The sequence below is a fragment of the Mustelus asterias genome, chromosome 4 (assembly GCF_964213995.1).
Source record: "Mustelus asterias chromosome 4, sMusAst1.hap1.1, whole genome shotgun sequence".
Taxonomy (NCBI): domain Eukaryota; kingdom Metazoa; phylum Chordata; class Chondrichthyes; order Carcharhiniformes; family Triakidae; genus Mustelus; species Mustelus asterias.
The window spans coordinates 151,925,793-151,935,616 of NC_135804.1; positions in this window are offsets into that span (position 1 = coordinate 151,925,793).

Consider the following 9,824-nt stretch of genomic DNA (forward strand, 5'->3'; position numbering starts at 1 on the left):
TGGAGCGTAGAAGATGAGGGGAGATTTGATAGAGGTGTATAAGATTTTGATGGGTATAGATAGAGTGAATGCAAGCAGGCTTTTTCCGCTGAGGCTAGGGGAGAAAAAAACCCAGAGGGCCTGGGTTAAGGGTGAAAGGAGAAAAGTTTAAAGGGAATATTAGGGGGGGCTTCTTCACGCAGAGAGTGGAGGGAGTGTGGAATGAGCTGCCGGATAAAGTGGTAAATGCGGGGTCACTTTTAACATTTAAGAAAAACTTGGACGGGTTCATGGATGAGAGGGGTGTGGGGGGATATGGTCCAAGTGCAGGTCAGTGGGACTAGGCAAAAAATGGTTCGGCACAGACAAGAAGGGCCAAAAGGCCTGTTTCTGAGCTGTAATTTTCTATGGTTCTATGGTTCTACAGAAAGACAAGAGAGAGAGAGACAGACAGACAGAATGCCCCATGAAGGAGAGCCCAAGGAAAGATTACCCCAGGACAGAGATTCCGAAGTAGGTTGCGCATATGTAGGGGGAGGAAGGGAGCAAGAGGACAGCCTCTCCCTAGAATGGGGGCCAGAAGGATCTCTTAGCCGAGCATTTGAGATGCGACAGCAGAAACTAATCAGGGAAATGTGCACGGAGGGATGGGACTCCTGCCCGTCCTTCCCCCTACAAAGGGAATGGTGGAATAGCCACCAGCGGGACGCTTCTAAAAAGCTGCAGTAATTTTAGTTAAACAGTAAGTGATAGCGGTGCGTATGAACCAGGATTACCAGGAAAGGATAGAGGAAAAGAACAAGAGGATTGCAAGTTTAGAGGCTCGGATCACAGAGTTACGAGCCGAACCCCGTAAAATTAGTGCCCCGGAGACCACCATGCCTTTGGTGTACCCCACACTTCCCAGTGCACCACCCGAGTACGAACCCGGCAGCGTCCAGGAATGTGCCCCAGTACAGAGGACAGCTAATGGCCAGGATCGCTATAAAGCATTCACTCCCTTAGAAAAGCAGACTATCCTAAAGGAGTTAGGTACCCTGCGCACCCAAAGTAAAAATACAGAGTTCTGGAGGACTCTTGAGGAGATGTGGGATGTCCACGATCTCCACCCCCGTGATATCCAACAGATAGTCAGCAATAAATGGAGGACTCTAACCGGCACTGACCTGGAGAACCCTGCCACCTCCACGATCCAGGATGGGGCATGGGCGAACGGAGTCCCTAACAATGCCTCCAGGGGAATCCAAAGGAAGCATATAATGCCTTTAAACGCGCAGTCTGTACAACTCTGGGAAACACGACCATCCGATTCACACTGGAGAGGGACAGTGTTGAGGGGAGTACTGAGATGCAGGCTGTTGGACTGGATGGGATTGATGTTCATAAGGAGGAGGTGTTAGCAATTCTGGAAAGGGTAAAAATAGATAAGTCCCCTGGGCCGGATGGGATTTATCCTAGGATTCTCTGGGAGGCTAGAGAGGAGATTGCAGAGCCTTTGGCTTTGATCTTTGTGTCGTCATTGTCTACAGAAACAGTGCCAGAAGACTGGAGGATAGCAAATGTTGTCCCCTTGTTCAAGAAGGGGAGTAGAGACAACCCTGGTAATTATAGACCGGTGAGCCTTACTTCTGTTGTGGGCAAAGTATTGGAAAGGATTATAAGAGATACGATTTATAATCACCTGGAAAGGAATAATTTGATTCGGGATAGTCAGCACGGTTTTGTGAAGGGTAGGTCGTGCCTCACAAACCTTATTGAGTTCTTTGAGAAGGTGACCAAAGAGGTGGATGAGGGTAAAGCGGTTGATGTGGTGTATATGGATTTCAGCAAAGCGTTTGATAAGGTTCCCCATGGTAAGCTTTTGCAGAAAATACGGACACATGGGATTGAGGGTGATTTAGTGGTTTGGATCAGGAATTGGCTAGCTGTAAGAAAACAGAGGGTGGTGGTTGATGGGAAATATTCATCCTGGAGTTCAGTTACTAGTGGTGTACCGCAAGGATCTGTTTTGGGGCCACTGCTGTTTGTCATTTTTATTAATGACTTGGATGAGGGCGTGGAAGGATGGATTAGTAAATTTGCGGATGACACTAAAGTCGGTGGAGTTGTAGACAGTGCGGAGGGAAGTGGCCGGTTACAGAGCGACATAGATAAGCTGCAGAGCTGGGCTGAGAGGTGGCAAATGGAGTTTAATGCAGAAAAGTGCGAAGTGATTCACTTTGGAAGGAGTAACAGGAATACAGAGTACTGGGCTAATGGTAAGATACTTGGTAGTGTGGATGAGCAGAGGGATCTGGGTGTCCATGTGCATAGATCCCTGAAAGTTGGCACCCAGGTTGATAGGGTTGTTAAGAAGGCATACGGTGTGTTAGCTTTTATTGGGAGAGGGATTGAGTTTCGGAGCCAGGAGGTCATGCTGCAACTGTACAAAACTCTGGTGCGGCCGCATTTGGAGTATTGCGTACAGTTCTGGTCGCCGTATTATAGGAAAGATGTGGAAGTGTTGGAAAGGGTGCAGAGGAGATTTACCAGGATGTTGCCTGGTATGGTGGGAAAATCGTATGAGGAAAGGCTGAGGGGCTTGAGGTTGTTTTCGTTAGAGAGAAGAAGGTTAAGAGGTGACTTAATAGAGGCATACAAGATGATCAGAGGATTAGATAGGGTGGATAGTGAGAGCCTTTTTCCTCGGATGGTGTTGGCTAGCACGAGGGGACATAGCTTTAAATTGAGGGGTGAGAGATATAGGACAGATGTTAGAGGTAGGTTCTTTACTCAGAGAGTAGTAAGGGTGTGGAATGCCCTGCCTGCAGCAGTAGTGGACTCGTCAAAGTTGAGAGCGTTCAAGTGGTTATTGGATAAACATATGGATGATATTGGAATAGTGTAGATTAGAGGGGCTTTAGATTGGTTTCACTGGTCGGTGCAACATCGAGGGCCGAAGGGCCTGTACTGCGCTGTAATGTTCTATGTTCTAACTGGGGAAAAATCCAATCCTGTCGGCAGGAAAAGGGAGAATCCAGCAGCAACTATGCTGCTCGCCTGTATGAGGCTTATTGTGAGTCGTCTGGGCAGGGAAACCCTGACCCTAACGATGCCCTGAACATCCAAATGTTTCTAGACGGGCTTTCCCTGACACATCAGGAAGTTTTAAAATTAGGTATTGTCACTGCGGACACCTACGATACCGCAGTGCAGTGGGCAAGCCGGGTAGACGCCAGGGCTGGGGCAGGGAGCAACCGAACCGCACCCAGGTTCCAGACAGCCTCTGCAAAAACAGATGCTCCTACCTTTAAACCAACAGCTAAGTGCTTCCACTGCGGAAGACCCGGGCACATAGCTAGGCACTGTCGATCAGAACCTGGACAAACCTGTGGGACCTGTGGCAGAACAGGTCACTCAGCTGAGCAGTGCAGGCTAAAGCCCAAGCCCGAAACCCACTTAGACATGCAGGAAGCCTTCCTGAACTGGCTGAGGGACCAGGGGAAGGCATGAGCACAGGCGGCTCCCATAGACACGGAGGGAGACAACCGTGTCTACATGCCTGCCCTCCTGGGGGGCCTGCCTTGTGAAATGTTAGTAGACACAGGAGCCTCTGTATCCCTGACCGACCTACCCCTTCCCGTGACCAAGGATTACATCCACATAGTAGGGGTGGGGGGAACTCGTATTAAGGCTTACAAGAGCAAGACGGTAGTCTTAGAGGTAGCAGGACGAGTGGTGCCGGTCCAGTTCTTTGTGCCAGAATAATGAGGGAACCATGCTAGGAATGGATATTTTAGAGGAATTAAGCAGACTCATAGACCCCAGGAATCATAAGATTCATTGGCCCCACAGTAATGGGAACAAATGTAAGCTCCACCAACCCTGCCAAAACATCGCAACAATCGGGAGTGTTAAAACATTTCAGAGGGACTGGGACACAGAGCCTCAGCCTTTTGGAATAATTTGTAAAGTACTGACAGGAGTATGGGCCAGGGATAAGCAGGACACAGGAAAGGTCCCTATGGATCCGGTCCACATCCCCAGCCCAGACCACAAACCCCACAGACAGTACCCCATAAAACCGGAGGCATACCAAGCCGTGCGGGCTATTGTACAGAACCTAGAAAAGAGGGGGGTAATACGCTCTGCTACTAGTACCACGAACTCCCCAGTATGGCCAGTAGCAAAGCCCGATAAAACCTTCCGTTTAACAATCAATTATACAGAGCTAAACAAAGTCACTCCAAATGTACATCCCATAATGGCAAGCCCCTCCACAATCCTGAATGGATTGGGCCCTAAGTATAGTATTTTCACAGTGTTAGACATAGCAAACGGCTTCTGGTCGGTGCCATTAGACACGGAGTCTCAGGACAAATTTGCATTCACTGTGGGTGAAAAGCACTATACCTGGACGAGACTCCCTCAGGGGTTCCATAACTGCCCCGCCATCTTCCACCAGGTTATGAATAAGATATTAGAGGGAGTAGATCTCACCCGCTACCGCTGCACTGTCCTTCAGTATGTGGACGACATCCTAATTGCCTCAGAAGACAGGCGAGGACATGCTGCAGCCCTGATTGAGGCGCTGCGAGCCTTAGAAAGGGGCAGGTTGAAGGTGAACCCCAAAAAGGCCCAGATAGGAAGAGACACTGTCCTGTACTTAGGACAGGAGATATCCCAGGGTACTAGGACCATGGAGGAAGGAAAGAAAGGTAATAGCCCCAGACTGCATCAGGCGCCCCCTGCTGCATTTAAACCATGGCCGTGATCACACCGGCAGAAACAGCATGAACCATCTCCTGAGTAGGGATTGGTGGTGGCCGGGGATGGGAAGAGACATAGCTAAATACTGTCAGCGATGTATCACACGCGCGCAGCACAACCCCGGGCCACTCATAAAGACCCGAATAGCTCACCAGCCAAGACCCCGGGGGCCGTGGGAAAATCTCCAGATAGATTTCACACGACCACTTCCCGCTTCAGGGAGCAAGAGATATTGTTTAGTCATAACTGACCAATTCACCCGCTGGGTGGAAGCGTTCCCCACCCGGGATCGCACTGCTTCCCCACCCGGGATCGCACTGCTTCCCCACCCGGGATCGCACTGCTTCCCCACCCGGGATCGCACTGCTTCCCCACCCGGGATCGCAAAGCTTCCCCACCCGGGATCGCACTGCTTCCCCACCCGGGATCGCACTGCTTCCCCACCCGGGATCGCACTGCTTCCCCACCCGGGATCGCACTGCTTCCCCACCCGGGATCGCACTGCTTCCCCACCCGGGATCGCACTGCTTCCCCACCCGGGATCGCACTGCTTCCCCACCCGGGATCGCACTGCTTCCCCACCCGGGATCGCACTGCTTCCCCACCCGGGATCGCACTGCTTCCCCACCCGGGATCGCACTGCTTCCCCACCCGGGATCGCACTGCTTCCCCACCCGGGATCGCACTGCTTCCCCACCCGGGATCGCAAAGCTTCCCCACCCGGGATCGCACTGCTTCCCCACCCGGGATCGCACTGCTTCCCCACCCGGGATCGCACTGCTTCCCCACCCGGGATCGCAAAGCTTCCCCACCCGGGATCGCACTGCTTCCCCACCCGGGATCGCACTGCTTCCCCACCCGGGATCGCACTGCTTCCCCACCCGGGATCGCACTGCTTCCCCACCCGGGATCGCACTGCTTCCCCACCCGGGATCGCACTGCTTCCCCACCCGGGATCGCACTGCTTCCCCACCCGGGATCGCACTGCTTCCCCACCCGGGATCGCACTGCTTCCCCACCCGGGATCGCACTGCTTCCCCACCCGGGATCGCACTGCTTCCACTGTGGCAAAAATCCCAGCGAGTGAAGTAATTCCCAGATGGGGGGTCCCTTTGCAGATCGACTCCGATCAGGGCACCCACTTCACGGGAACAGTTATGAAAAAGACGTGCGAGTGGATGGGAATAAAGCAGAAGTTCCACATCCCCCTACCATCCACAGAGTTCAGGTATGGGAGAGAGGATGAATCGGACCCTGAAGTCCGCACTCGCAAAGGCTTTCCATGGAAAACACAGCAGGTGGACAGAGGTCCGACCCACTGTGCTTATGAAACTCATCCCCAAATCGCGTTGCGGGATTAACCCCTTAGGAACTGATGACCGGGCGGGCCATGCAATTACCCCAAGGCATCATTACCGGAGGGGAAGATTTGGGACCCTTAAAAGACAAAATCAGCAGATATGTCTTAGAACTGAGTGAGCAGCTAAAAGAAATGAGACAGCAGGCGAGAGAACAGCAGGAACTTAAAGATAAAGAAAGGCAGTGCCCTGAACAGGCCACGGTGCCAAAAGCAGGATCCCAAGTAATGGTTAAATTGCTCCCTGAAAGGCCTGGTCTAGCGCCCCCGGTGGTCGGGGCCACATCGAGTCCTCATTAGTGGGGATACCTGCTATTCCCTCCATACACCACATCCCCACCCTAAAGGACCATCCGCGGTGGAAGGGGGGGTAGGCAGAGAAGGGGAGGTCTTTTCGTACCTGGGATTCCTTTTCCCTTCCCTGGGAGGGTTAGGATTACAGATGGGCGAACTCACAGCACGAGTACAGAAAGAAGCTCGCATTCTGGAAGAAGTTGCGAATGCTACTGCGGAGGCTGTGGCAGAGGTAAACAGCGAGCTGATAGCCCTGAGGACAGTAGCCCTACAGAACCGCCGAGCCTTAGATTATCTCCTTGCGAGTAAGGGAGGTACCTGTGCCTTAATAGGAACAGAATGCTGTACATTCATCCCTGACACCTCAAAGAACCTCACCAATCTAGTGGAACACATTCACAACAAAGTGACAAAACTATATGAGATCCCCAACAGCAGCTGGATGGATTGGCTGATGGGGGGCTCATGGTGGACATTTTTAATACAGGGAGCCATGGTTCTAATTGGCAGTCATTGCTTGCTGTGTGCTGACAGTCTGTATAAGTGCAATTTGTAAAGGTTTTGTGCCCAGGCTAACTGCTGTCGCCGCGTATCGCACCGAGACCCCTTCTCCACCGCAGCTCCGTGACCACACTGCCCAGGCAGCGACAACATTTATTTAAAGATCGCCATGGAGACACTCCCAGCTGACACCCATCATTGGAGCTTGGAGGAGCACGGATCATGCCAGGTCTGTCAACTGAGGAAAAGCAAAGACTCTTTGATGAACTACCGAACATCTTTTAAACACTCCGGGATCTCAACTAAGAAATCATCGGACGATTCAATTGAAATGGTCTGCTCACTGGGGCGCAAGGACTGCGCCCAGGAGCAAGAGGAGGGGTTGAAGGGGGTGGCCTTTATGCTTAAGATGACTTTTATGCTTAATATCATGGACATTTTTACGCATGTATATCAAAATTATTTTGAAATTTGAAGAAGTGACCAGAATGGTTGACGAGGGAAGGGCCGTGGATGTCGTCTATATGGACTTTAGTAAAGCGTTTGACAAAGTCCCTCATGGTAGGTTGGTGCAAAAGGTTGGATCTCATGGGATAAAGGGGGAGGTGGCTAGATGGGTGGAGAACTGGCTAGGTCACAGAAGTCATGATGTGGAGATGCCGGCGTTGGACTGGGGTAAACACAGTAAGAAGTTTAACAACACCAGGTTAAAGTCCAACAGGTTTATTTGGTAGCAAAAGCCACACAGCAAAAGCCAAAAGCTTTTGCTACCAAATAAATCTGTTGGACTTTAACCTGGTGTTGTTAAACTTCTTACTAGGTCACAGAAGACAGAGGGTGGTAGTGGAAGGGTCTTTTTCCGGCTGGAGGCCTGTGACTAGTGGTGTTCCGCAGGGCTCTGTATTGGGACCTCTGCTGTTTGTGATTTATATAAACGATCTGGAAGAAGGTGTAACTGGGGTGATCAGTAAGTTTGCGGACGACACAAAATTGGCAGGACTTGCAGATAGTGAGGAGCATTGTCAGAAGCTACAGAAGGATATAGATAGGCTGGAAATTTGGGCAAAGAAATGGCAGATGGAGTTCAATCCTGATGAATGCGAAGTGATGCATTTTGATAGAAATAATGTAGGGAGGAGCTATATGATAAATGGCAGAACCATAAAGGGTGTAGATACGCAGAGGGACCTGGGTGTGCAAGTCCACAGGTCCTTGAAGGTGACGTCACAGGTGGAGAAGGTGGTGAAGAAGGCATATGGCATGCTTGCCTTTATAGGACAGGGCATAGAGTATAAGAGTTGGGGTCTGATGTTGCAGATGTATAGAACGTTGGTTCGGCCGCATTTGGAATACTGCGCCCAGTTCTGGTCGCCACACTACCAGAAGGACGTGGAGGCTTTGGAGAGAGTACAGAGGAGGTTTACCAGGATGTTGCCTGTTATGGAGGGGCTTAGTTATGAGGAGAGATGGGGTAAACTGGGGTTGTTCTCCCTGGAAAGACGGAGGATGAGGGGAGACTTAATAGAGGTGTATAAAATTATGAAAGGCATAGATAGGGTGAACGGTGGGAAGCTTTTCCCCAGGTCGGTGGGGTCATAGGTTCAAGGTGAAGGGGGGGAGGTTTAACACAGATATCAGAAGGACATATTTTACAGAGGGTGGTGGGGGCCTGGAATGCGCTGCCAGGCAAGGTGGTGGAGGCGGACACACTGGAAACGTTTAAGACTTATCTAGACAGCCATATGAACGGAGTGGGAATGGAGGGATACAAAATAATGGTCTAGTTTGGACCAGGGAGCGGCACGGGCTTGGAGGGCCGAAGGGCCTGTTCCTGTGCTGTATTGTTCTTTGTTCTATTTTAAAACATTGTCAGCAGCTCACAGCAATGCGATGACCCATGGGCACCCCTTAATCACTTCAGACAGCCTAATCACTTTAGACTCCAAGCAGGAAAAACATAGGCAATAGCTCAACTGATTAGATGATGCAAGAGGCTCAAAACACAAAGGGAACCCTCCAGAAAGAGATCAGCCCAGGGAAATGGGTTCACATCATCATCAGCCACAGATCAATTCCACCTATCTATAATGGCTTTTTAATGTCTTGCTATTGTGCCACTGCTTTGTGTGATTAGCAGGCACTGATCATGTAACTGGCAGTAAATGATGAGCCTATTACCATATGTTTGGTGCGAAGTTCAAAACCCTATAAATTGTAAAGTGCACAATGGCCAGGCAGAGCAGCGAACGAGCAGCTGCCTCTCCCCAGGCCTGCGGTTTTTGTTATTTTAAACAGAGAATAAAGTTTGTGTTGCCTTTTTGTACTGTACTCATGCCTGCTTGTCTTTTATGCTGGTAGGAAGCGAGAAACTTCCCCTTACACAGATCGTAAAAGTTTCTACAAATATATAAAATGAAAAAGAGTGGCGAAAGTAAACATTGCTCCTTTAGAGGATGAGAAGGGGGATGTAATAACTGGAAATGAGAAAATGGCTAAGGCATTGAACAGGTATTTTGTGTCGGTCTTCACAGTGGAAGACACAAATAACATGCCAAAAATTGATGACAGGAAGGTTATGGCAGGTGAGAACCTAGAAACTATCATTATCATGAAAGAGGTAGTGTTGGGCAAGTTAATGGGGCTAAAGTTAATGGGATTTCAGCAAGGCGTTTGATAAGGTGCCCCATGCAAGCCTCATTGAGAAAGTGAAGGGGCGTGGGATACAAGGGGACATTGCCTTGTGGATTCAGAACTGGCTTGCCCACAGAAGGCAAAGAGTGGTTGTAGATGGGTCTTTTTCAGCATGGAGGTCAGTCACCAGTGGCGTGCCCCAGGGATCTGTTCTGGGACCCTTACTCTTTGTGATTTTTATAAATGACCTGGATGAGGAAGTGGAAGGATGGGTTGGCAAGTTTGCTGATGACACAAAGGTTGGTGGTGTTGT